The 27,687-nt window shown below is 45.8% G+C and overlaps 1 long non-coding RNA gene across 1 annotated transcript; it reads right to left on the bottom strand.

Annotated features, from left to right (window-relative positions):
* Positions 1-18,094: 18,094 nt before the first annotated feature.
* Positions 18,095-26,657, bottom strand: LOC119977704. The gene is made up of 3 exons (XR_005463265.1): positions 26,599-26,657; positions 19,530-20,268; positions 18,095-18,419 (listed from the first exon to the last, which is right to left on the bottom strand). It is a non-coding gene; the product is annotated as an uncharacterized LOC119977704 (long non-coding RNA).
* Between the last annotated feature and the right edge of the window lie 1,030 nt (positions 26,658-27,687).

The following is a 27,687-nucleotide window of genomic DNA, read 5'->3' on the forward strand; positions in this document are numbered from 1 at the left end:
GACCATAGGTGGAGCCCAGAAGGGCATCAACATAATACAACGTAATGTAATGTAATACAATGGTGAATGGGAGCTGTAATACATTCACCACACATACATTTTCCACCTGGCTTTCATCATTTATTCTGAAATAAATGAATTTTTCCACTCTCCTGAAGATCATCGCCATTAAAACCTGAATACAATGTTGGGCTATTGATTAATGTCACACACATCACCTGCAAATTCCTGAGAGGATCCAGGCATTTCTATGAGAGGGTAATGCATGTAGTGCCTGGGAGGTGTGCCATCCAGGAGGTGAATTAAATGTAAGGGAAGTGCACCAACTGAACTGTGTGCACCCAGCAAAATCTTGGAGCCAGGGCCTAATGGCAAGGAGGGTGACGAGGTCAGTGTGGTTTATTGCAAAAGAAGAGATGATGGTGAACTGTAAGAACGACTGATCCAGATGGATATGTGATTTACCTGGAGGTGGAACAAGGCCCATCATATTCACAAGAGCAGTGACCTCAATGAACTGATCAAAGCATTGTCAAGGACAGACGGACAAGACACTTAGTGCCCCAATCAGGATCTAATTCATCTCCACAAAGCAGCGAGGGCCATTTGGACTTCAAGTTGGCAGGTCAAACCAGCTGCACCGGGGCTTCTTGGGATGCTCCTGATGGTAACAGGTTGTCCTCTGCTCCTCTGTTGCCGTGACTGACCCTGGCAACATAGAAGGAGCTCGTCCCAGCCTCACGAGCCCAGAAGAGCATTCCTCCAACTCCGTGGGCATGAATCGGAAAAAGCCTGCCATCTCCTTGCATTACTCCACCTGGCTCTCGTCAGCTGTGATGAAATTAATGTTTCCACTTACCTGAACGTTGTTTCCATGACAACCTTGATACAGGGCTGAGCTGGCGATTGAGAAATGCTGCACAGATCTCCAAAACAGTTGCATGCTGTGGGCTAGGGATGTGGATATATGGGCATTTGACCCGAAAAGCTATTGCGGTTTGTGCTTAATCACTCGGATGGTGACCAACTATATACGCATTACAGAAAGGGAAGAAATAATGGTACCCTGTCAGTCTATGGCTGACCCAGTTGAATATGTGATTCAATGACCTACTATTTTACTCACAGGTGAACAGGGCCCATGATGCTAGCAAAGAGGACCGATCACCTCAATGACCTATCAATTGTCAACATCGAAGGCGGAAGAGACACTTTTCCCAGTCAGGTTCTGATTCATCTCTGGCAAGCAGGGTGGCCATTTGAACCTCCCAGTGGCAGATGGACAGCAGCTGTTGCACCTGGGAACTCGTCTCGGGGTGGTCTGGGATGTTACAGCCTCTCCTCTGCCCTCTGTCAGTAACTTAGGGCCTTCCCAGCCTTAGGGGGCCAGCAGACCACCAGCCAGGTTGCCCACAGTCTGCAGCCTGCCCCATTTCAGCTGGCAGCGATGGGAAGGAGCAGGGCCCAGTACCCGCAAGCGAGTGAATAAATCACTGGGTATTTGATGCATCTGGTACACAAAAAGTGGTAAGTAAAATTCACACTGCACAAATGTAAACAAATGACCATCCTTCAACAGAGGAGAGTTTAATCTCCTCATGTTGTTACGGGCCACGGTTTATAAACTCCAAACTGTAGTATGAAATCCACCTGACCTACAACCTTTATGTTGAATTTGGCTAGGATGAGCACAAGAGCCTTCCCTTCAGATTCACCAGTCTTCCTGGACACTTTAATCAAAACAGCTTTATTCTAAGAACTAAGTTAATATATATATATATATATTATATATACAATCACACAGCAAGAATTTTCATCAATAACAAACAAAGACACCACACAGCTACAGTAATCCATGTATAACACTTAATGAATTCCCCCTTTTTAAAATAAATTTAGTGTATCCAATTCATTTTCCTCCAATTAAGGGGCAATTTAGCGTGTTCAATCCACCTAACTTGCATATCTTTGGGTTGTGAGAGCGAAACCCACGCAAACACGATGAGAATGTGCAAACTCCACACAGACAGTGACCCAAAGCCGGGATCAAACCTGGAACCTCGACGCCGTGAGGCAGCAGGGTAACCCACTGCGCCACTGTGCTGCCCTATGAATTCCCCCTTAACTGTTCCAACTCAATAACAAAATCCAATAAACCAAAAAACCCTTTTCAAGGGTGTGGCCAGCACACTGTATTCTCACTTGATTAAGGCTGGTCTTGTTTTTAAAATTCTGATCCAATTTTCAACCAGCAGATTCAACCTCCTTCCGGAAAGCAATTATATTCCCAAAGCCACCACCAAGGTGATTTTTACTGGCGCAGATATTTAAAATGAAAATAGAGAGAGAGACCAAAATGCTTCTTTTCTCTGTCTGTAGTCCACAGAAGTCAAAACTGTAAGTGAAACTCAAAATAAATCACAGCCACAGCTCAGCTCCACCCACAAAATGAAATCACTGAAGCCATGTGAGAAGCCAAAAACCTTTCTTAAAGGTGCAGTCCCATGACAATGTCATATAGTTGAATAATGGTCATTAAACCTCCACCATCAATGTACTGATTGGGTCATATCAATTACCCAGAAACTTAACTGAAACAATCACAAATCAATGATGAATTTATAAGAACCACTCAGAGATGGGTCTTGTGTTGCAAGATAAATGTTCTAATGGCTTAACTTCAATTTTCATCAGCATCACGAGTGGTTTGCTATTACCCGTTACCAAACTGGTCAAGTCCAGAAGGTTGTAGCTTCAAGACTGGGATTACGGCAGTGGTTAGAAAACTATTACGTGTGGGGAGAGAACTAACTTTGTTTTTGTCCTCATCAATCTACATGAAGTATAGATGCATCTTGCAATAATCTTGGAGAAAAACACCCCAACACTGGGTGGTTCTGTTAGGGCAGCACAGTAGCACAGAGGGTAGCACTGTTGCTTCACAGCTTCAGGGTTCCAGGTTCGATTTCCAGCTTGGGTTACTGTCTGTGCGCAGTCTCAACGTTCTCCCTGTGTCTGTGTGTGTTTCCTCCGGGTGCTCCAGTTTCCTCCCACAATGCCCGAAAGATGTGCTGTTAGGTAATTCGGACATTCTGAATTCTTCCTCTGTGTACCCGAACAGGCACCGGAATGTGGCGACTCGGGATTTTCACAGTAACTTCATTCCAGTGTTAATGTCAGCCTACTTGTGACAATAAAGATGATTATATTGTTATAATGAACAAAAACTCACGTAAATATGGTACACTTATTTAATTTCATTGCGATCCTGAAACCTATGTCTATGAGAACTAGGACTGACGGCACAACAAAAAATCCTTACTTTAAACAGTTTTAGCAATGTTTTACAAGAGGTTGTCTTATACTGTCCCTTACTACCCCTCCTCAACAAGCCTAGCATAATTGGGGGTTTCTATAAGCTGACAAAATATACTCACCACTTCCTAGCTGAATGGGTCTGTTTAAAAACACACAAAATCTTCAGGCTACCCTCTGGCTTCTTGGGTCCTAGTTTAGGGTCTGCCTCTGCACCTGGTTTGTGGAGACTTGCTTCTCCTGTTGGGCCCGTGTGGTGGTCCCTTCGTAGGTTTTTAGAGTTTCTTCTTCTTAGTTCTCAAATCTCCTCCAGCCCAATCTTCTGTGCAAAAATTCTCAATCTGAACTTCTGAGTAAAATCTACCCAAGATCGCTCCCTCACTTGTCTGTGTCCTGTATGTTTAAGCACGCATGTTTCAATGGAGCCGGCTGGCTCCTCCCACTGATTGATTTCAAAGACAAAAGACACGCTAATCATCCTCAGGAAGAAGTTAACCTGATCAGTTTCTTCACAATAGCTGATGACGTCTCCGGGGCTTGCTTGATTGCACGCAAATGGCTCCTCGGAGATACTGGGACAGTTTGAATTAGTTTGCCATTAGTGGAATAGGTATCTGTCTGGTTTGGGCAGAAACTCATTTGCATAGTCATTGTCTTCCTCAGCTCGCTCTGAGCCATCCACATTCCTGGCATAATTTTTCAGTTGTCCCTGCCCTGGCCCATTGTCCCCTTTGTTCTATGGGATGATCTTGTGATGTGTATATCTCTGTCTGGCTGCTTCCATCCATTTTGTTGCAGGCTTTTTGCAGGAAATCTTTCTTATTTTAAAATGTCTATAAGTCTTGCCATTTCTGTAGCAACGTTGCCCTAACTGGCACGGATGGAGATAACTTACATCTGAGGAGCCATGGCTGGTTTAGCACACCGGGCTAAATTGCTGGCTTTTAAAGCAGGCCAAGGCAGGCCAGCAGCACGGTTCAATTCCCACACCAGCCTCCCCGAACAGGCGCCGGAATGTAGCGACTAGGGGATTTTCACAGTAACTTAATTGAAGCCTACGCGTGACAATAAGCCATTTTCATTTTCATTTTTCATATACTCTGAGAGCAGAAATGAGAATGCAAAGGAACAACTCCTTCAGCATGAAAGGTCATCTCCATGGTCACCTGGTGGTGGCCTGACTGGCATTAAACCTTTCTTCTGTCAGAGAAGGGGGGGTTCCTGTTCTTCCATTTCTTCAGTGGATATTTCTTGTCACCTGCCATCCAGGTGTGCAAGAGGAAGTAAAGAGCTGTGGCACTGAATAGCACTCCCATGGTTCCGCCCTCGCATGCAGGATGTGCTGATTGTTATGTTGGAAATTGTGCTCACTGGCAACTGAACGGAAACTTTCTGCACCTGGGCGTTGCTCTTGGGTTGTTCCTGATGGTGGCAGCCTTTCCTCTGCCCCTTTGCCAGTCACTGAGCATTTCAGGATGTCACTGCGACAGAGAAAGCAGCTTCCACAGAAGGAGCATTGCAGCATTGCACCGCAAACCGGTGTAGAGGTCACATTAGACACAATGGAACTGTAATTGCTGTTTGATGCATGTGCTGTGTTAATTTGCGCTTTATTAAAATCGTCAGTTATGGTGTGTGTTTACAAGTTTGTGCTGGAGGCGTAGTTCCATGAGACCTTCTGATAAAGATCAAAAGGCCCTACCAGCAGACGTAGCTGGAGGTCAATCATTGTGAATGTGTTCAGTGTTTCGAGCACATTCCAGTACATATGATGATTGTAGCCTCTATGCAGTGTTTTAGCAGCACATCAATGCCTTAGCTCTGAATAAAGGCACTTCTCATTTCTTTTACACCGATTCCCTGTTGGACATTAAGTGGGTTTCCAGGGTCACGTTCTGAGAATCGTTAGTCACCGAATTTATGACTGTGAGAGCAGAGAGGAGAAGGCAAGGGAACAGCTTCTTCAGCAATGTAAGGGTTGTGTTAAGGGACACCTGGAGGTGGCCTGGCCAGCATTAAACCTTTCTGCTGTCGGAAACGGTGGTGGGTTCCTGTTCTGCCAACTCTTCTATGGATATTTCTTGTCACCTGCCTTCCTGCTGTTCAGCAGACACAAAGAGCTGTGGCACTCGGAGGGCACACCAGCTGATATAGACACGGGCACTCCCAGGGTACCGCCCACACATGCAGCATGTGCTGACGGTTATATCAGAAAACACATTCATTGGCAGCTGAACGGACACTTTCTGCACCTGGATGTTGCTGTTGGGGATTCCCTTGATGGTGGCAGCCTTTCCTCTGTCCCTCTGCACATCTTCAGTAGATCTACGGTTCTCTAGATCGCCGCCCTGATGGTGGCTTGACCAGCATTAAAACTTTCTACAGTCGCCGGAGACAGTGGATTCCTGTTCTGCGTCATCAGCTACCTCTTCACAGTGGACGTATTGTAAACTGCCATCCAGCTGGTGCATGAGCCACAATGAACTGTGGCACTAGCTGGGAGCACCCGAGCAAATAGTCATCATGACCACTCCTGCCGTGTAGCGCCCATCTGCAGGATGTACTAATCGTGATGTCAGACAACCTGAACTTTGGCAGACGAGCAGAATTGTCCTGTACCTGGATCTGCTCTCGGGGATGCTCCTGATGGTGGCAGCCTTTCATTTGCCCCACTGCCAGTGACTGCACGCTTCAGGATGTTACTACAGAGAAGGCTGCTGCTACAGGAGGAGAATTGCAGCATTGCACTGCAAACCAGTGCAGAAATCATTGTAGATACAGAGGAACTGTCAGTGCTGTTTGATGCATGTGTAAAAAGCAGAGTGTAGTGTTGTTCATTTGCACTTATCATTATTTAATGTATCTGTTTGAATGCTAATACATGGACTGGGGAATAAAGTGCAATAATAGGGGCCTAATTCCATGAGACCTTTTCATAATGTTCAAAGGCCCTACCAGCTTACAAAGCTTGATGTCAATCATTGTGGTTTGGAGTCCATTTCAGTACACATGAGGATTTATGGTCTCCATGCAATATTTATGCAGGAGTACATCATTCTTGTTGCTCTGAAAAGAGGTACCTCTCATTTCTTTGGTATCCATTCCCTAATGCTCACCATGTGGGTTGCCAGCGTCAAGTTCCACAACTTGATCAACATCCAAATCATCGCTCAACTCATCATCCAATGAGTCATGGAGGCCCTTGTGTTCCATGCCCACAAGGTCATCAGCCCTTTGCAATGCCAATATGTGCAATAAACAACACACAATGATAATCATTGAGACACATTCCAGGATGCACTGTAAGAGTGTTCGAGGCAATGGAAGCGCACATTCCACAGATCTACAGTTCTCTCGATGGTCGCACTGGTGTTGGCCTGACCGGCATTACAACGCTCTACTGTTGCCAGAGACAGTGGATTCTTGTCCTGCATCATTAGCCACTCTTCAGTGGGCATTTATTATAAACTACTACCCAGCTGTGCAGAAGCCATTCCCAGCGTAATTCGCACCTCTAAGGGTGTGCTCATGATGATGTCAGACACCCTGCATCTTGACCGATGAACAGAAGCTGTTGGCACCTTGGAGCTGCTTGTGAGGATGCTCCTGACGGTAACACCTCTGCCCCTCTCTGCCAGTGACTGCGCACTTCAGGATGTCACTGCAACAGAGGAGGCAGCTGCCACAGGAGGACCATTACAATATTGCACCGTAAACAAGTGTAGAAATGACTTTAGACACAGTGGAACTGTCAGTGCTTTTTGATGCATGTGCTGTATTTTTAATTTGCACTTTATTAAAATTGTCAGTTATGGCATGGGTTTGAATGTTTGCGTCAAGGCGTGGTTCCATGCAACATTCCGATAAAGATCACTGTGACTGTGTTCAGTGTTTGGAGCACATTCCAGTACAGATGATGATTGGAGCCTCCATGCAATGTTTTAGGAGCACATAAATGCCTTGGATCTGAATAAAGGCACCTCTCATTTCTTTTACGATGCCCACTAAGTGGGGTTCTGGGGTCAAGTTCTGTGACTCATTAGTCATCAGATTCATGACTGTGAGAGCAGAGAGGAGAAGGCAAGAGAACAGCTTCTTCAACTATTGAAGGGTTGTGTTAAGGGACACCTGGAGGTGGCCTGACCAGCATTAAACCTTTCTGCTGTCGGAATGGATGATGGGTTCCTGTTCTGGCAACTCTTCAATGGATATTCCGTCACTGCCTTCCTGCTTCCTGTTCAGCAGGTCATGCAGAACTATGGTACTCGCAGGGAGCGCCAGGCAAGACAAACACGAGCACTCCCAGTGTTCATAACATGTGCTGACGGTTATGCCAGAAAACACGAGCGCTCCCAGTGTCCATAACATGTGCTGACGGTTATGCCAGAAAACGTGCTCATCGGCAGATGCCTGCACCTGGGCATTGCTCTTGGGGATTCTCCTAATAGTGGCAACATATCCTCCACCCCTCTGCCAGTGACTGAGTGCTTCAGTGTGTCCCTGTGGCCAAGAAGGTGGCTGCGACAGGAGGAGCATCGCAGCATTGCACTGCAGTCAGGAGTGGAAATCATTGTGTATACAGAGGAACTGTCAGTGCTGGTTGTTATGTGTAAAGCAGATTGTTGTGTTATTAATTTACATTTCATTAAAATAATCAGTTATGATCTGTCTAGTTATTAATGCGTGGACTGGGGACTAACATACGATGATAGGGATGCAAATTTATGAGACATTCTGAGAAGGATGATCATCCATACTAGCGGATGTAGCTAGAGGTGAATCATTGTGAATGTGATGTGGAGATGCCTGCGTTGGACTGGGGTGGGCACAGTAAGAAGTGTTAAAACACCAGGTTAAAGTCCAACGGGTTTGTTTCGAATCATTAGCTTCGGAGCATAGCTCCTTCCTCAGGTGAATGTGTTCAGTGTTTGGAAATGACTCTAGCCTCCCCATTCAACATTTGTACGGCACATCACTGCCATAGCTCTGAATGAAAGCTCCTCGCATTTCTTTGGTATCCATTCCTTGATGCCCATTATGTGGTCTTCGAGAGTCAACTTCTGCGTCTGTATCTGTGCCATCGCTCAACTCATCATCTGAGGAGTCACGGCAGCCCTCATGATCTTGTTCATAAGGTCTTCACCTCTTTGCAATGTCACATTGTAGTTACAGAGGGACTATCACTGGTGTGGGATGGCAGAGTATTGATTTGTTAATTTGCACTTTATTAATCAGTCATGACATGTGTTTGTGCGTAGAGGCATAGTTCCGTGAGACCTTTGGATACAGATCATCAGCCTTCACTGCAGATGTAACTGGAGGTGAATCATTCCGAATGTGTTCAGCATTTGGAGCACATTCCAGTACAGATAGTGATTGTAGCTTCCATGCAGTGTTTTAGTAGGAGCACATCGTGCCTCAGCATTTTTTGGCATGCTTTCACTAATGCCCACCAATGAGGTTTGCCAGCGTCATGTTCTACATCTTGCTCAACATCCAAATCATCGCTTAACTCATCATCTGAGAAATCATGATGGCCTTTGTGTCCTTTGCCTACAAAGCTGTCGCCCTTTCCAAAGCCAGTTTGTGCAGTGTGCAACACACAATCACGGATATACAACATTCCAGGATGCGCTGTCTGAGTGATCAAAGCATTGGAACAACATTTTCAGCAGATCTACATTCTCTCAATGGTCACCCTTGGTGGTGCCCTGACCGACATTAAACCTTTCTCCTGTCGTTTGAGACCATGGTTCCTGTTCTCGAGCCATTAGCCACCTCTTCATAGTGGATTTATTATCAACTGCCATCCAGCTGTGCATGAGCCACAAAGAATTATGGCATTAGCTCAGAGAGTCCGAGCAAATAGACATCATGACCATTCCTAGCGTGCAGCGCACATCTGCGGGATGTGCCAGTCATCATGTCAGACAATCTGCACCTTGCCTGTACCTGGGATCTGCTCTCGGCGATGCTGCTGATGGGGGCAGCCTTTCCTCTGCTCCTCTGTCAGTGACTGAGCGTTTCAGTATGTCACTGCGACAGAGGGGGCTGCTGCCACAGGAGGAGGAGCATTGCAACATAGCACCCATAAACAAGTGTGGAAATCACTGTCAATACGGAGGAGCTACGACTGAAATGAAAAATGAAATGAAAATCGCTTATTGTTACGAGTAGGCTTCAATTAAGTTACTGTGAAAAGCCCCTAGTCGCCACATTCCGGCGCCTGTCCGGGGAGCTGGTACAGGAATCGAACCGTGCTGCTGGCCTGCTTGGTCTGCTTTAAAAGCCAGCAATTTAGCCCAGTGAGCTAAACCAGCCCCTAACTGGTATTTGAAAGTATATGGAATAGTAAAAGGTATGTGGAAAGGTATGTCATTTGAAACATGGAGGTCTGGCAATACCTGATTTAAGAAACATGAGAGAATGTAGGGAAAAATCCCACGAAGGGTTAACAGCAGCTGCCAGGAGAGGATTGTAAAATGGAGATAGCCTTGGTCAAGCAGGCAAACAAAACAAGCATGTCTTTCAAGATACAATCAGTGAACTTTAGCATAAAGCTAAAAGCAATATTTCACACCTTCATTGAAGTTAAGTAAGCAGCTGGAAAAGAATGGATGATTTTCAGCTGAATTAGATGACAAATATTTAAATGTGAGGCAAGTCTTTTAAACTCACCACCAATTGAATCTTTAGTATGAAGCTAAAAGCAATATTTCACACCTTCATTGAAGTTAAGTAAGCAGCTGGAAAAGAATGGATGAGGTTCAGTTGAATTAGGTGACAATTCTAGGTGTGAAATTTTGCTGACACCCGGTGAATATAGAAAGCTGGAGACAACGTGTCCACGAGAACACAAATTAGACCCAAATTTAAGTCAAAATTATGCGCTGGGGACACAATTTGATAATAATAAAACTATAGAAATGACAGGAACCAGAAGTAACACCCTCTTTGAAATCAAAGCATCACGTCAAAATGAACACGTCAAAATTTGGATTAAAGGTACCTTTTACAATCCAAGTGAAATAAAAGTTACTTTACAATAAAGTCATAAAAACTTAATAACTGTGAGAAAGATATATAAACCCTGAGAACTTGGCAGGGAAGGAGAGAAGGAGAGAAGCAGAGAAGGAACAAGAGTCAGCTTAAAGTCAGCTCTCATAGCTCGGTCATGGGAAAGGGACAGAGCAAAGTAGCCGAGCTAAAACAGCTAATACATCTAAGGAAGACCAGAATTTAAAGAGGAGGCAGGGTCAGCTCAGAGTCAGCGCAGTGCCAGCTCTCACAGCTCGGTACATGGGAAAGATAGGACATAGCAAATGAGCAGAACAGCGAATACATCTAAAGAAGACCAGATTTTAAAAACAAGATTGATTGTCAAGTTGGGCCTGAAGGTCCATTCAACCAACTGAAGGATCCAGAAGCAAGATCTTTTTACTTTTCTGTAAAGACAGTGATTGCATCTTTTAAAAGAAAAAATATATAATAATAAAATAAGTTAAAAGTTTTAACCTGAAACAGTGGTTATTACAAAGCCTACTTTACTTACTTTGCATCGCAGGACCCAGGATATCGATACTACTAAGTAGTAAGTGATGTGTTGGGTATACTGGGTCTGCGAGGACTGCGTTTACCATAGCAGTGAGAGAGACAGGCTACCAACACTTATAGAAATACAACTCTATCTTATTAAAATATGAGCTGTTAAACATACTTGCACTGTGGGTTGACACTATGTTAAGTTGACTGGAAACCTGAGGCTAACCTGACCAGAGTATACTACTAGCACATAGTAGATGTTCATGTTGCTGATCACGGGCTCTGGCTGTCTCAGAGGCTGCATCCCAAGAGAGCCGGAAAACTAGTGCCCTCTGGCTTGATAGTGGGCGTGTCCTGTCTGGTGATTGGCTGCTGTGTTCTGTGTGTTGATTGGTCATTCAGTGTGCCAGTCAGTGTCTGTCTATGCACAATCATATACTTGTGTGTATATTATGACAGTAAGTAGGTAAAATTCTTCTATGAAGGTATGGGTTATACCGGGGGATAACTTGAAAACATAGTTTGACCTGAATAGCACCCACCTAAGCCTGCACAGGAGTCATGGAGTGAAAATCCCTGTTCACCATCGTACAGCCGCAGGTTTGACAATCAGAAAATAATAGTTTGTACAATTTCCTGCAGTCACAAAAAAGGAATCAACTAAAGTTAAGCAGTTGTTTCGATGTAGGAGATAGTAAAGGAATGTTCTGCCACTGATGGGTGTAAAAAGCCCAAGGGTAGTATCGGTGCCATTGGAATGGACCCTTCTCTGACTCAAAGTGCTGAGATTGGATCTCACATCAGTCAGATGAAGCTTTCTGTGATAAGATGTAATTTAATTATTTCAGAGGGAGAGGGTATTGAGGCTCCCAGCATGAGCAGGAATCCCAAAGGTCCCACTTAAATCTCTGCCAACGGAGAGGAGATAAGAATGATTTCAATAATTTTCCCCTTCATTCAACCCCAGCCCATGTCTGTAACTTCATCCTCTCGAGAGGAAAAATGACAATAAACAGAATTAAAATTGGACGTTCGAAAGTTGGATTCACAGCTAATGGGGTCAACCCACTCTATAAACTGCAGTGGGAAAGTAAATGAAAGTGGGAAATGTTAATCTTGCTCAGTCCGTGGCACAGCACATTAGTGCTTCACAGTGACTTAAGTATTACACATTAAGAAGTCTTACAACACCAGGGTAAAGTCCAACAGGTTTGTTTTAAACACTAGCTTTCGGAGCACTGCTCATTCCTCAGGCAAATGAAGAGGTAGGTTTCAGAAACATAGAACATAGAACATTACAGCGCAGTACAGGCCCTTCGGCCCACGATGTTGCACCGTCCTGTGAAACCCTTCTAAAGTCCCTCTACACTATTCCCTTATCGTCCATATGCCTATCCAATGACCAAATATATATATATATACTTATATATAGAAAAAGTCCAAGATTCAACACAATGCTTTGAATGTGAGCATTTGCGGGTAATTAAGTCTTTACAGATGCAGAGGGAGGGGTAATCCCAGGTTAAATAGGTGTCTCAAGTCAGGATAGTTGGTTTTCACAAGCCCAGGCCTGATAGTGGGGGGGGGTTGAATGTAATGCAACATGAATCCAAGGTCCTGGTTGAGGCCGTACTCATGTGTGCGGAACTTGGCTACATGTTTCTGTTTGGTGATTCTGCGTTGTCGCGCCTCCTAAAGGCCGCCTTGGAGAATGCTGACCAGGAGATCAGAGGCAAAATGCCACTGACTGCTGAAGTGTTCCCCGACTGGAAGGGAACATTCCTGCCTAGCGATTGTCACGCGATGTTCGTTCATCCATTGTTGCAGCGCCTGCATGGTCTCGCCAATGTACCACTCTTCGGGACATCCTTTCCTGCAGCGTTTGATGTAGACAACGTTGGCCGAGTCGCATGTGTATGTACCACATACCTGGTGGGTGGTGTTCTCATGCATAATGGTGGTACCCATGTCGATGATCTGGGACGTCTTGCAGAGATTGCCCTGGCAGGGTTGTGTGGTGTCGTGGTCACTGTTCTGAAGGCTAGGTAGTCTGCTGCAAACGATGGTGTGTTTGAGGTTGCCCGGTTGTTTGAAGACAAGGAGTGGGTGTGTGGGGATGACCTTGGCAAGATGTTTGTCTTCATCGATGACGTGTTGAAGGCTATGTAGAAGATGTCGTAGTTTCTCCGCTCCGGGGAAATACTGGACGACGAAGGGTACTCTGTCGGTTGTGTCCCGTGTTTGTCTTCTGAGGAGGCCGGTGCGGTGTTTTGCTGTGGCACGTTGGAACTGTCGATCGATGAGTCTAGCACCATATCCCATTCGTACGAGAGCATCTTTCAGCATCTGTAGATGTTTGTTACACTTCTCCTCGCCTGAGCAGAACTTGTGGATACGGAGGGCTTGTCCATAGGGGATGGCTTCTTTAATATGTTTAGGGTAGAAGCTGGAGCATCGTGAAGTTAAGCGTGGGCTTGCAGTAAAGCGAAGTGCTGAGCCACCTCAGCACTTTGCTTTCAATGGCCCCTGACTGGCGCGGCAGCGATCCCGTGGGTGGCCGAGAATCACCGCCGGAAAATCGTCAGGCCGGCGTCGGAGCGGCGTGACACGATTCCCGCGCCCCCCACCAGCCCCCCCAGCCCCCAGGTGATTCTTCGACCCGGCAGGGGATCGCAGATTCCCGGCTGTGGTCAGTGAGAGGGATTTGTTAATAAGTAAAGCAATCACTACTCTCGTCTGACAGGTCCTCCGGGTGGAGCCTGGTGGTCCCTCACTCCTGCGGCATCTGTCAGCCTCCGCATGGTTGCCGCCCTGTCCTTGGCCACACCGAACACCTCCAGGGCCTGCTCGTAGGAGGTGAGGATTCCCATGTCAGGCACCCCACTGCCAGTCTAGGCACTCTCCCGCCGATTATGGGAGAGCTTCTGCGGGACACAGAGACGGCATCGTTAGCCACATTAGTGGTTCACAGTTGTGAGTGGGTGTGTGAGGGTGTGTTGGGGAGGGGAGAGTGTTGGAGGGGTGGGTGGAGGGAGTGTGGAGGTATGCTCCCTTGGGGAGTTGGGGGTTGGTGTCTACTCACTCTGGCTGCCTGGTTTAGGTCACTGACATTCTTCCTGGAGGCCAGTCCTCCTGGTCATACTGCCCGAGCTGACCGCTGGTGCCACCTCGTCCCAGGCAGCACTGGCTGCCTTGTGGCTCACCGTCTAGGGGAACAGGACATTCTTCCTGGTCTCCACCACGTCCAGGAGCCTCCCCAGGTCAGCATCTCTGAATCTTGGGGCCGGTCTCCTCAGCGCCATTGTCGTGACTGGCTGCGGTTGGCTGAGCAGGTACAGCCTAGGTGCTGCTTGACGTTGTTAATGGGGGGCTGGCGATCGCGGTCCCGGCGAATCAGCTGGCGAGCCGACATTCGGGGAAGAAAGCCTGTGAGGCCTCGTTAAGTGGACCAATAAAGTTGAATAGTGTTGCTGGCCTCGCTGGGCCGAGCGCTGGGAAACCCACGGCAATTGCCGCTCACTACAGTACTTGGAAATTGTTCCGGAGAATTGCGCCCCTTGGCTCTTGCACAGACTTGGAAATTCACTGTCACGAAACGCATGGTGTGCGAAGGACACTGGCTGTTGAAAGATGGGCTGAAATGAAACAAATGAAAATTGGGGCCCACCGATCGGCGGGCGGGCCTGTGCCGTGGGGGCACTCTTCTTCTTCCGCCGCTGCCACGCCCTCCACCATGGCGGAGGCAGAAGAGTACCCCCTACCACGCATGCGCCGGTGGTGATGTCAGCAGCAGCTGACGCACCGGCGCATGCGCAAACTGGTGAAGGCCTTTCGGCCAGCTCCGGCGCTGGGCGGCGGGCGTCAAAGGCCGTTGGCGCCAGTTTTGGCGTCAGTCAGCATGGCGCCAACCACTCTGGTGCGGGCCTAGCCTCTAAAGGTGCGGAGAATTCCACACCTTTGGGGAGGCCCGACGCCGGAGTAGTTGGCGCCACTCCGCTACGCCGGGACCCCCCGCCCCGCCGGGTAGGGGAGAATCCCGGCCAAGGTCTGAAACCGAGCTAATCCCCTGAAGGTCCTCAGAAACAATAAGTGGAGGGGGTATCAGATGATCTAGGTGCACCCTCCCCATCAGGCACCGTAATGTGGCGACTATGGGCTTTTCACAGTAACTTCATTGAAGCCTACTCGTGACAAGCGATTTTCATTTTCATTTTTTTCATGAGCAATACAGAATGTACTCTGCACGATCAAACACTCCCAGGGCAAGTGGGGAATGATATCAAATGAGGTCAACCCAATAACGTGGTAAATGCACTGAGCGGCGACTCCAACACTTGAAAATGAGGTCCGGCAGCTCATGTCCAACATGGATGAATACAAAATAAAAATCCCTCAACATGTCAGCTTCAGGAATGATTAGGTGAGGTTTTTTTTCTCCTGTTACACAAGAGATAAACTCCATTCATCTTGTCACATCAAAGTCCATGCCCCACAGCAGTAGTGTGAAGATATTTTAGTAGCTGGTTAAGATGCTCACCTTGGTAAAATCCTGGTCTGGTGGGAATCTCAGAATATCCCCTTTTATGATATTCTTCGAGCTTGCTGTTTCATCCCATCGACAGAATGAAGGTCTTGGGTACCAGATCTGATCACCGATTCCTGAGAACCTTCTCAAGTCTGCCAGTGTGATGATGATCCAACTTCACTTTCTACTTTGTTGAGATACAGTACACTCCAAGAATCCTTGGAGTAAAAAGTGATTCATTTTTTTTTTTTTTTTATATAAATTTAGATTACCCAATTATTTTTTTCTATTAAGGGGCAATTTAGCGTGGCCAATCCACCTACTCTGCACATTTTTGGGTTGTGGGGGCGAAACCCACGCAGACACGGGGAGAATGTGCAAACTCCACACGGACAGTGACCCAGAGCCGGGATCGAACCTGGGACCTCAGCGCCGTGAGGCGGTTGTGCTAACCACTAGGCCACCGTGCTGCCCAAAAGTGATTCATATTCGTTTTTGAATCTTAAACTGGAACACAGTGGGGTTACAGTGAAGGTTATACTTAATTAATATACATTTGTAATTAATGACATTGAGTTAAATTATATTCATATTTAATTGTTTTTTTCCCCCAATATCTCTATTTGAACAAAAGTCACTCACAATGTCAGCTGCTGACTTCATCTCCTCTCCCCCAGTAACTGCCTCTTATTGATGTGTAACTAGGGGATACATACAGCTGACATCACAAAGGAACCAGCAGCCAATCACATACCAACCAGGAAATATGTATCAAAACAGAATAAACCCCTCCCACGCCATGTATTAAATGGTCAAATGACCCGGGGGCTCTGCTCTGGGTTCCCAACCAATCTGTGCATGAATGCACATTGTTTATTTAGTTCCATCTTCAACCCTGCCGCATGTATTGAGTCTTTAAGCAGTCTAAAATCCCTTCCGATGCTAAAATTGGGGGCGGCGCAGGTTTGATGCTGGTTTCCGAGTCTTTGCCCTCTCTGAAATGGCATCATCGCATTGCGCACCGCACACTGTTGGAATGGCGTTGGTGCATCATCGGAAGGCACTCCCCTGGTGCTAAGCCCCTGATGGGCCGAGTTCCCGACTGCGCAGTTGACGTGTGGTCTGAGCAGTCGGGAATCCGGCGTGGTAGCCGCGGCCTGTGTCCAGCGCCGCCAGAGTCGGCCGGGAGCCGTGCTATTGTCTGGGTAGGACGTCCATGAGGGCTGGGGGGATTGGTGGGGGGTGACCAGGAAGTGGAAGGGGTTATGCTGTGGGGCCATATTTGACAGGTTGGGTCTATGCACGGCCGGCGTCATGTTGTACGGCGCGACCGCTGCAAGTCATCGCCGTGCGCATGCGCGGCCACGGACCTGTCTGCCCGTATTTGGCATGGGAGACGGGCGTTTTACCCAGCGCCTGTGGTAGCCTCTCAATGGTCCCAGAATTGGTGAGGGTTCGGCGCCGATTTTGGCATCGCAATACCAGTTCCCATGCCAGCGTCGGCACTTTACCGCAAAATCGGAGAATGCAGTCCTACATCTTTAAAATGTGAGCTCCTAATATCAAATATCTCCAATATCTACCTCTTACTTTTATCCACCAGAATGCATCACCTTTTTTTATATTGGTCAGTTTGTGTTCTTCCTACCAATCTGTCGGTGAGAGTGTATTTGAGAGGTTTTTTTAAAATGAGTGAAGGAAATCTGGTATGTAAAAGGCCCAGTCTTCAATACCCATTTTAAAATAAGGATTTCAGTGTTCATAACCTTAGGTCATGACAAAATACATAACTTAAACAGAGGTACAAAGCTTGACACATTTACAAGCTAGTTGAAAATTAAAGCAACATTTCTACTGACAATATGACGGACTATTGTTCTAATGAACAGATTTCAGAGTAAGTTTCATATTAAGAAATGAGCTGTACCAGTAATGAAGATCAAAGTTGACTGTTGGGCCCTTGCGTTTAGTGATTATTCCTACTGTGGACATTCCTGTGGGTCCCAACCACCCGCAAAGTTTCTCCCAGATAGAGGTATCTGTGGGTGTATCAAGTTTTCTGACTTCCTTCTGAATGTGCGCTGCCAGATCTTTAACTTCCTTTGAGTTATCCGGAATAAAAGTGCAACACACCTCACCAATCAGGGCGCAGGTGCCACCTTTTCCGGCTAGCACATAGTCAAGTGTCATTCGATTTTGTAGTGCCACTGTTCAAATTGCTCACATGTTGTCTGAAATTTTATCTACGGCAGTGGCGGTATAATCAGCTACGTTTTGTATGATAGTTGTTATTTAATTTAATTTGTTGGCAAGTCTTATTTCCCAATAAAAAGGAATAATTTTAGCATAGATTGTGTGTCATGCACTAAGGGCACATTTATTTATTTGAGTGGGTAGTCCTGATGGAGAAGGGAAATGACTTAGTAAAAATTGATAAATTGCTTAAAACATTGATATACTGATTAAAAATTGATATCATGATTACATAATTCAATAATAAATGATTAATAATAATAATTTCATGTATACAAACAAAATGATTACGCAACAAAATAACTGAAGTTGAGTATATGATTTAGTAATAGTTGGGAACATGATTATCAAAATTGATAATGTAATTCAGTCATAAAATTATTAATGAATGAAATTATTAATTAATAGTGAATTCACTAATACATGAGTAATAATGCAGGAAATAATAGTTCAACAGAAACTTTCCATTTTGGTGTTCTTGGCTAGTGGTGCACATGAATTGATATGAACCATGTGGATTGGTAGGGCAGAATGGGTAGGCATGCAGTAGCAAAGTATCTGATTAGCAACATTAGTATGTAAATGATAAGTCCAAATATGCAAAATAGGAAAAGTCCCTGAATTATGTTAATTCCTGTGCCACCTAACCATCAGAAAGCCAATCCCAAAAAGTGTAATCAAAGGGTTGGTCAAGTTTCTTTTTAACTTTGTGTTGGATGTGTATTGCCAAGTCTTTGACATCTTCTGGATTGTACACGAAAGCCTGTTCAAAGGGTTAAATTTCCTGCAGAAACAAAAAAGGGCGTATAGTGGTTGGATAACTTGAAATGATGCCATTTGCATCTCTAAGCGTTTTTATATATGTTACTCAAATGGACTGGGAGCAAAAGTTGGATTGCTGCCAAATTACTGCTCATCAACTGTCTTCAGAACAGTGTGTTCTGAAACGTAGATTTGCTTTTAATCAGAGTTTTTTCTTAAAAACAGCTTCCACATTGTCTGAAGTTTTAATTTCCAAGCTAATTTTAAACATTTATTTAAAAATATCAAACACAATAATTTATTGAATACATGACTGAATCAATCTTGCGCTGAATGAACTTGGTTTTCTGTAGATGAATTCGCCGGCTGTTGAAGACAGCACAGCTAACAAGATTTGTTTATTTCTTAAAATTAATAAAGCAACATTCAAAATAATGACAGTTTTCTCCTGTTAACAGTTCTTGTCAACTTTTTGGCGATACGTTTCTTGCTCAAAGCAAAACAGCTTTAAGAGTGCAAAAGTGAAAATACGAAAATAAGGATATCAAGTAGTTAGATCAAAGTATAGAGTGATCCTGGATAGAAAATGGCTGTCTGAACTCTCATGTTTAAGGAAAATGTTATCAGCCTGAGGCCATCTGTCCATACCTCTCTGTCGCCCTAATTGGTTTGGGTGAGTCTCAAATACATTTGATTTGATGGTTAACTGTCAATCCTCAATGTGTAACATAAGTTTTAAATGTTTCATGTTTGAATATTTGTGTGTGCTATGGAATGTGATTTTGTGCTGTAATCAAGTCTGGTTTTTACTGGTTTTCGGCTGACTTTCATTTTATCCATATTCTGAACAATGGTGGCCTCATATTGCTATGGTGCTTATTTCGACCTTGATCTTGATTACTGGTACAGCTCATTTCTTAATGTGAAACTTACTTTGAAATCTGTTCATTAGAAAAATAATCCGTTCATATTGCCAGTAGAAATGTTGCTTTTATTTTCAACTAGTTTGTAAATGTGTCAAGCTTTGTACCCCTGTTTAAGTTATGTGTTCTGTCATGACCTAAGGTTATAAATACTGAATTCCTTATTTTAAAATGGATATTAATGTATTTATATTAAAATTGCATTTTACCTTTCAGAAATAGCTGATTTCCTTCAGTGAGTAAGGGATATTACATTTTTTCTGGTCTGAAGCTTGTTTATTCCAATGTAGGAATGAAGAGACAGTAGGTGGAGGGGACATCAGGGATTCCAGGTTCTTGTTCAGCACAGATTCTACTCTGTCCAATCAAACACTCCCAGAGACCATTAGCATAAGAGTTGGATACAGTGCAAATCTTTTTCTGGAATGTTTGAACAAATGCAGTAGCCCACATGAAACATTTGTTAAATGCAACGAGCAGCCACTCTGGCATCAAAAAATGAAATGCAGAGGCTCGAGTCCAGGCTCCAAAATTTGCTGAACACAAAATAAAATCATTTCAAGGCCCAGCATGTGATAAACACAAAATAAAATCCCTTGAAATGGTGTCTGAAGGAATGCATTGGTGAGGCATTCAGTAGGGTTAAACATGAGTTAATCTCCATTAGTCTTGTCACATTAAAGGTCATGGCATAGCAGTTGTGAAAGGAGATTGCCATCGCTGGGCATAAGGCTCACGTTGGTAAAATCCTCATCTGGTCAAAATTTCTGGCGAGTTCCTCTGCTTTGCAATATTCTTCAAGTTGCTGTTTCCTCCCATCTTCAAAACTGAGGGCACTGGACACCAGCTCTGATCTCTTATTCCAGCAACCTTTTTCCAGCCTCAGTCAGTGTGATGATGATCCGGCTTCAGTTTCCACATTCCTGAGATACGGTTCCCTCAAAGAATCTTTTAATATAAAAGTGATTAGTATTAATTTTGGAATCTTAAACTGGAAATCAGTGGGGCTAATCATGATGTAGACGATAATTAATTTAAATATATGTGTACTTAATGATTTCGTTAAATTACTTTAATATTAAATTGATACTTTCCATTTCTCTCGGTGAACTAAAGTCACTCATAGTGTTGGCTGTAACTCCATCTCCTCTCCCCCAATAACTGCCTCTTATTGATGTGTAACTAGGGAGACAAACCAGTCTCCAGCTGAAATCACAAAGGAGCCAGCAGCCAATCATATAGCAACCAGGAAATAGGTATCAAAAGAGAGCAATCCCTTCCATGCCACGTATTAAACGGTCAAAAGACCCGGGGCTCTGCTCTGGGTTCCTGACGCACTATCAATTACGACGAGACGAGAGTAGAATGTAATTGAGGCTTTATTACGCAGAGATGTGTAACCTCCCGCAGCTGCTGCCGAAATGGTTGCAGCTCGGAGAGCCCACACATTTATACTCCGCCAACTGGGTGGAGCCAGCAGGCAGGGATCAACCCCGTACCTGTACTACAGGGCCTTACCGTAACACACCTCATACATATGCGGTAAATACAATACAATACAACAATACAACTACCGCATTTACCCCCTGTTAAAAAGAGTCCGGGCGGGTTGGTGGAATGCTATTTACAAGTAGGCGTTTGAAATTTTAGGAACAGTTCATAAATTCAGACGATCGGGCGCCTTGATCCATCGTTGCGAGCGTCGCAGTCTCGGTGGTGAGTCCGGCACCGGTTCGGTCGTCGGTGACTCCGGGAGCGTGTCGACCTCATCTTCATCCCTGGGTGGGACCAAGGGGAGGATGGATTGTCCTGGAGCGGGGGCTGTGGTGGAGTGCGCTGGGGGAGGGAGGGTGTGGGTGTGGGGACCCAGCTGGTGCCAGGTCCCTGAGGGAGACCGTGTCTTGGCGGCCATCGGGGTACGCTACGTAGGCGTACTGTGGATTCGAGTGAAGAAGCTGTACCCTCTCAACCAATGGGTCCGCCTTGTGGAGCCACACGTGATTGCGGAGGACAACGGGTCCTGGAGCTGCCAGCCACATTGGGAGCGAAACCCCGGAGGTGGACTTCCTGGGGAAGGCAAAGAGACGTTCATGGGGAGTTTCATTAGTCGCCGTGCAAAGGAGCGACCGAATGGACTGGAGGGTGTCGGGGAGGACCTCCTGCTAGCAGGAGGCCGGGAGATTTCTGGATCGTAGGGCCAGCTGGATGGCTTTCCAGACCGTCCCATTTTCCCGCTCAACCTGCCCGTTTCCCCGGGGGTTGTAGCTGGTCGTCCTGCTCGAGGCAATGCCCCTTCTGAGCGTGTATTGTGGCCTTGACGATGTTGGCTTTGATACGGTTGAAGGCCTGGTGAGCCGCGGCTGTCAGTGGGAAAGTGGTGGAGTTGATGAGTGGGAGGGCCTTGTCCGCATATTTAGGGACTCACTGGGCGTAGTACGAGAAGAAACCCAGGCATTGTTTAAGGGCCTTGGGGCAGTGGGGGACTGGGAGTTCCATGAGGGGGCGCATGCCTAGGTCGGGCCCTAGGACTCCGTTTTGAACCACATAGCCAAGGATGGCTATTTGGTTGGTGCTGAACACGCACTTCTCCTTGTTGTAGGTTAGGTTGAGGAGTTTGGTGGTGTGGAGGAATTTGGAAAGGTTAGCGTTGTGGTCCTACTGGTCGTGGCCGCAGATGGTGATGTTATCCAGGTATGGGAAGGTGGCCCGCAGTCCGTACCGGTCAACGATTCAGTCCATCTCCCGTTGGAAGACCCCGTTAGTGACGCCGAAGGGAACCCTAAGGAAATGGTAAATGCGGCCGTCCGTTTCAAACGCGGTGTGGGGGCAGTCCACCTTGTGAATGGGAAGCTGGTGGTAGGCAGATTTCAGGTTGACTATCGAAAAGATCCGGTACTGTGCAATCTGATTGACCATATCAGATATGCTTGGGAGGGGGTACGCGTCGGGCTGCTTGTACCGATTGATGGTCTGACTGTAGTCAACGACCATCCTGTTTTTCTCCCCTGTTTTCACAACTACCACTTGGGCTCTCCAGGGGCTGTTGCTGGCCTCGATAATACCTTCCCGCAGCAGCTACTGGACCTCAGACCTGATGAAGGTCCTGTCCTGGGCGCTGTATCGTCTGCTCCTGATGGCGACGGGTTTACATTCCGAGGTGAGTTTTGCAAATAGGGAAGGCAGGTCGACCTTAAGGGTCGTGAGGCCGCAGACAGTGAGGGGTGTTAGGGGCCCACCAAATGTCAGGGTTAGGCTCTGGAGGCTGTATTGGAAGTCCAGGCCGAGTAGCAATGCAGCGCAGAGGTTGGGGAGGATGTAGAGGAGGAAGCCACTGATCTCTATGCCCTGGATGGTGAGGGTGGTGGTGCAATACCCCCTGATCGCCACGGAGTGGAATCCAGACGCCAGGGTGATCTTTTGGATCATGGGGTCTACAGCGTGTGAGCAGCGCCTTACCGTATCAGGGTGGATGAAGCTCACAGTGCTCCTGGAGTCCAGAAGGCAGGATGTCTCGTGGCCGTCGACCTGTACTGTCGTCGACGCGGTCGCGAGGTTGTGTGTTCGGGACTGGTCAATCGTGATGGGGGCGAGACGTGGCTGATCGGCGGCGGTTACAGGCGATGATTGGCCAGATGAGGTGCCCGACGAGCAGGGGTCCTACGGCGGGAAAGATGGCGGCGCCCACTTGGTGCACGTGGTGGGCTGTGGTAAAGATGGCGAGCAAGATGGCGGCGCCCATGGGCCGCATGTGGTCTGAGGCGAAGAAGATGGCGGCGGCCACGGAACGCACGTGGGGGTGCAGGGACAATAGCGGCGATGGAGCGGGCCTGGCACACAGCAGCGAAATGTCCTTTCTTCCGCAGGCCTTGCAGAGCGCGCTCCGCGCCGGGCAGCGCTGCTGGGGGTGTTTTGTCTGTCTGCAGAAGTAGCACTGGGGTCCCCCGGGGTTGGTTGGCTCCCACGCGGCCAGCTGGTGGGGTCCACGATGAGGTGGTCGCCAGCGTGCACCACGTTGCACAGGAGGGGTGGGCCAAGCGATCGGGGGCATATGCCTGAACATTGCGGGAGGCGACTGTGAGTGAAATCGCTAGCTTCTTGGTCACCGCGAGGTCAAGGGTAGCCCCTTCTAAGAGGAGCTGGTGGATGTAAGCGGACCCGATGCCAGTGACGAAAGCATCTCAAATTAAAAGTTCGGAATGTTCAAAGGCCGAAACGGCCTGGCAATCGCAGTCTCTCACCAGGACATGCAGGGCACGCCAGAAATCTTCCACAGACTCACCGGGCAGTTGATGCTGCGTGGAGAGGAGGTGCCTGGCGTAGATTTTGTTGGTCTGCTGAGTGTAGGTCTCCTTCAGTAGCGCCATGGCCTCTGCGTAGGTCGGTGCGTCCCGGATGGGGGGAAAGATGTCGCAGCTCACCGCGTGTAAAGGATCTGGAGCTCCTGTGTCTCTGAGGGTAGTTCAGTCGCAGATCGGATGTATGCCTCGAAGCAAGCTAGCCAATGTGCGAAGGCTGACTTGGCGTTGTCTGCTTTAGGGTGCAGCTGCAGGCGATCAGGATTGATGGGGAGATCCGTCATTTTAAAATCTCTGCGTAATAAAGTGATGCACTATCAATTATGACGAGACGAGAGTGTAGTGTAATTGAGGCTTTATTACGCAGAGATGTGTAGCCCTCCCGCAGGCTGCTGCCGAAATGGTTGCAGCTCGGAGAGCCACACATTTATACTCTGCCTATTGTGCAGAGCCAGCACGCAGGGATCTACCCCCGTACCTGTACTACAGGGCCTTACCGTAATACACCTCATATGCGGTAAATACAATACAATACAATACAATACAACAATGGTGACTGCCACAGTTCCCAACCAATCTGTGCATGAACAGAGTCTGTACATTGCGTTCTGTTTTTAAATCCACATCCATATATTGAGTCTTCAGGCAGCAAGTATAGAGACTAAAGTTATGACTTAGAAACGTGACAAAATATCTTACTTTTGTTTTCATATGCCAGATTGTCCTTTATTACATTGGACAGTTAGTGTCTCCACCCTACTATTCTGACAGTGAGAAACAAATTGTGAGAATGTTTATTGCGATGACTGGCGGATATTACAATCTCCCTGCGCTTAAACCAGTCTAATCCCATGAACAAATGAGACAAGAAATAGATGGGTCATCAGGGGTTCTAGGTACATATGTAGCAGAGGTTCTACTCTTTTCAAACAAATACTACATGAAAATGAAAATGAAAATCGCTTATTGTCACGAGTAGGCTTCAATGAAGTTACCCCTAGTCGCCACATTCCGGCTCCGGGGAGGCTGGTACGGGAATCGAACCGTGCTGCTGGCCTGCTTGGTAAGCCAGCGATTTAGCCTTGTGAGCTAAACCAGCCCAGTTTAGCATATGTAGCATATGAGTTGGATGCACTACAAAGCTTTTTCTGAATTGCTTGATCAAATGCAATCAATTCACATCCAGCACATGTTAAATACAGCATGCAGCCACTCGGACACTAGAAAATGAAATTCAGGGCAGTACGGTGGCGCAGTGAGTAGCACTGCTGCCTCACAGCGCCGAGGTCCCAGGTTCGATCCCGACCCTGGATCACTGTCTGTGTGGAGTTTGCACATTCTCCCTGTGATTGCGTGGGTGTCACCCACACAATCCAAGATGTGCAGGGTAGGAGGATTGGCCACGCTCAATTACCACATAATTGGAAAAAATGAATTGGGTACTCTAAATTTAAAAAAAAATGAAATTCACAGCAGCTCAGGTCCAGCACGTGATGAATACAAAATAAAAATCCCTTGAACATGTCAGCTTCAAGAATAATCAGGTGAGGTATTGTCCATTGTTACACATGAGTTAAACCCCATTCATCTTGTCATATTAAAGACCATGCGGATGTAGTGAAGTCTTGCGACACTAAAACTCAATAGAAATTGGAGTTAAACTTCCCGGATGGAAACAGGAATCTTTATTGCCTCTGTTTGATTACAATTGAGAGAAACTTAAATCTAGTCTCAATAACGTCCGGCTAGCAAAAGGACTTAAATAGAAGTAACTTAGAAACAATTTAAATTTCAAAGTAATTCAGAAATGGTTTCTTGCTTACAGCAAAACAGCTTGCATTTACTTCAAGAGTTAGAGTGGAAAATGAAAATATGAAAATAAGGATAGCGAGTAGTTAGATCAAAGTATCGGATGATCCTGGATAAAGATAACCATGCGGACCATCATGTTTAAAGATAATTTTATCAGTCTGTAGCCATCTGTCTACGCCTCTATGTCGTCCTAATTGGTTTGTGTTAGAAACAATTACATTTGATTCGATGGTTAACTGTCAATCCTTAATGTGCAACATAAGTTCTGAATGTTTCATGTATGAATATTTGTGTATGTTATGGAATGCGATTCTGCGCTTTTATCAAGACTGGTTTCTACTGGTTTTCTGCTGACTTTACTTTTATCCACATTCTGGACAATGGTGCCTTCATATTGCTATGGTGCTTACTTGGCCTTGATCTGATTCCTGGTACAGCTCATTTCTTAATGTCAAACTGTCTTTGAAAATATGTTTATTAGAACAATAGCTTTTCATCTTGCTTAGTGAAAATGTTGTTTTTATCTCCAATTAGTTTATCCACGTATCAGGCTTTTGTGCTTCTGTCGAAGTTATGTGTTTTGTCATGACCTGAGGTTATGAATGCTGAAATCCTTATATTAAAATGGGTATTAAATCTGGGCCTTAATATTTACATTAAAATAGCTTCTTTTACCTTTCAGATCTATCAGGAAATAGTTGATGACTATCACATGCCATATCAGTTCTGAAAGGGGATTGCAGTAGCTGGTTAAGATACTCAACTTGATAAAATTCCACGCTGATGGGAATCGCAGCCAAGTGTCCCTACCCTCCCACCCCTTACACTATTGTTTGAGCTTGCTTGCTGTTTCATCCATTCTTCTAAACTAAAGGTCTTGATAACCAAATCTGATTTCCGATTCCAGCGGCCTTTCTCAAGTCTCAAGTCAGTGTGATGACCGTTCGCCTTCACTTTCTATGTCACTGAAGTACTGTTCGACCAAGAGTCCATTCATATAAAAGTAATTAATTTAAATTTTACAGTCGGAGCCTAGAATGCAGTGGGACTATTTTAACGATGATGGTTATAATTAATTTTAATACATTTGTAATTAATGACATTTGGTTAAATTGCTTTACTTTTAAATTGATACTTTCTTTCCATTTCTCTATAAATTAAAGTCACTCACAAACAGTGTCAGCTGCTGACGCCATCTCCTCTCCCCCAGTAACTGCCTCTTATTGATGTGTAACTTGGAAGTGAAACCTGTCTCCAGCTGACATCACAAAAGAGTCAGCAGTCAATCACATAGCAACCAGGAAATATGTATCAAAAGACAGCAAGCCCCTCCTACTCTGTGTATTAAATGGTCAAATGACCCAAGGGCCTCTGCTCTGGGTTCCCAACCATTCTGTGCATGAACACACATTATTTATTTAGTTCCGTCTTCAGCCCTGACCCATGTACTGAGTCTTCAGGCAGGGGACAGAGAGTCTAAAATTAAGGCTTAGAAATGTGACATCCCAAGGGCAGCACGGTGGCGCAGTAATTAGCACAGCTGCCTCACGACGCCAAGGTCACAGGTTCGCTCACGACTCTGAGTCACTGTCCGTGTGAAGTCTGCACATTCTCCCCGTGTTTGCGTGGGTTTTGCTCCCACAAACCAAAGATGTGCAGGCTAGGTGGATTGACAACGCTAAATTGCACCCTAATTGGACAAAAATTAATTGGGCACTCTAAATTTATTTAAAAAAAAGAAATGTGACATCCCAATATTATATATTCCCCATAACTGGCTCCTGCTGTAATAAAACAGATAATCTCCCCTTTTTTGCCAACCTTTTTCTCAAATGCTCTATCAAATGAGATCTGCTCACAAGCAGCATGTGTTAAATGCAACAAACAGCCACCCTGGCACTATAAAATGAAGTGCAGGAGCTCAGCTCCAGCATGTGATGAATACAAAATAAATATCCCTTAAAATATCAGCTTGAAGAACACTCAGGTGAGGGTTTTTCTCATGTTACAATGAGATAACTCCATTCAACTTGCCAAATTAAAGGCTATGCACCACAGTTAGGGGTGAAAATATTCACACGAAGGCCTGAGATAAGTAAAAAGAGCAGTTTATTATGTCAGAATTCTGGGATAGAAGGTCTCAGACTCCGTAGCTTTTGACAACACCTTCTCTCACTTGAGCTAAAGCTCACACGGGTTAATATACAGGTTCAAGGGGCAGAATTTGTTGTTTTCTCATTTACATACAATAAATCAACTA

The sequence above is a fragment of the Scyliorhinus canicula genome, chromosome 14 (genome assembly GCF_902713615.1).
Source record: "Scyliorhinus canicula chromosome 14, sScyCan1.1, whole genome shotgun sequence".
Taxonomy (NCBI): domain Eukaryota; kingdom Metazoa; phylum Chordata; class Chondrichthyes; order Carcharhiniformes; family Scyliorhinidae; genus Scyliorhinus; species Scyliorhinus canicula.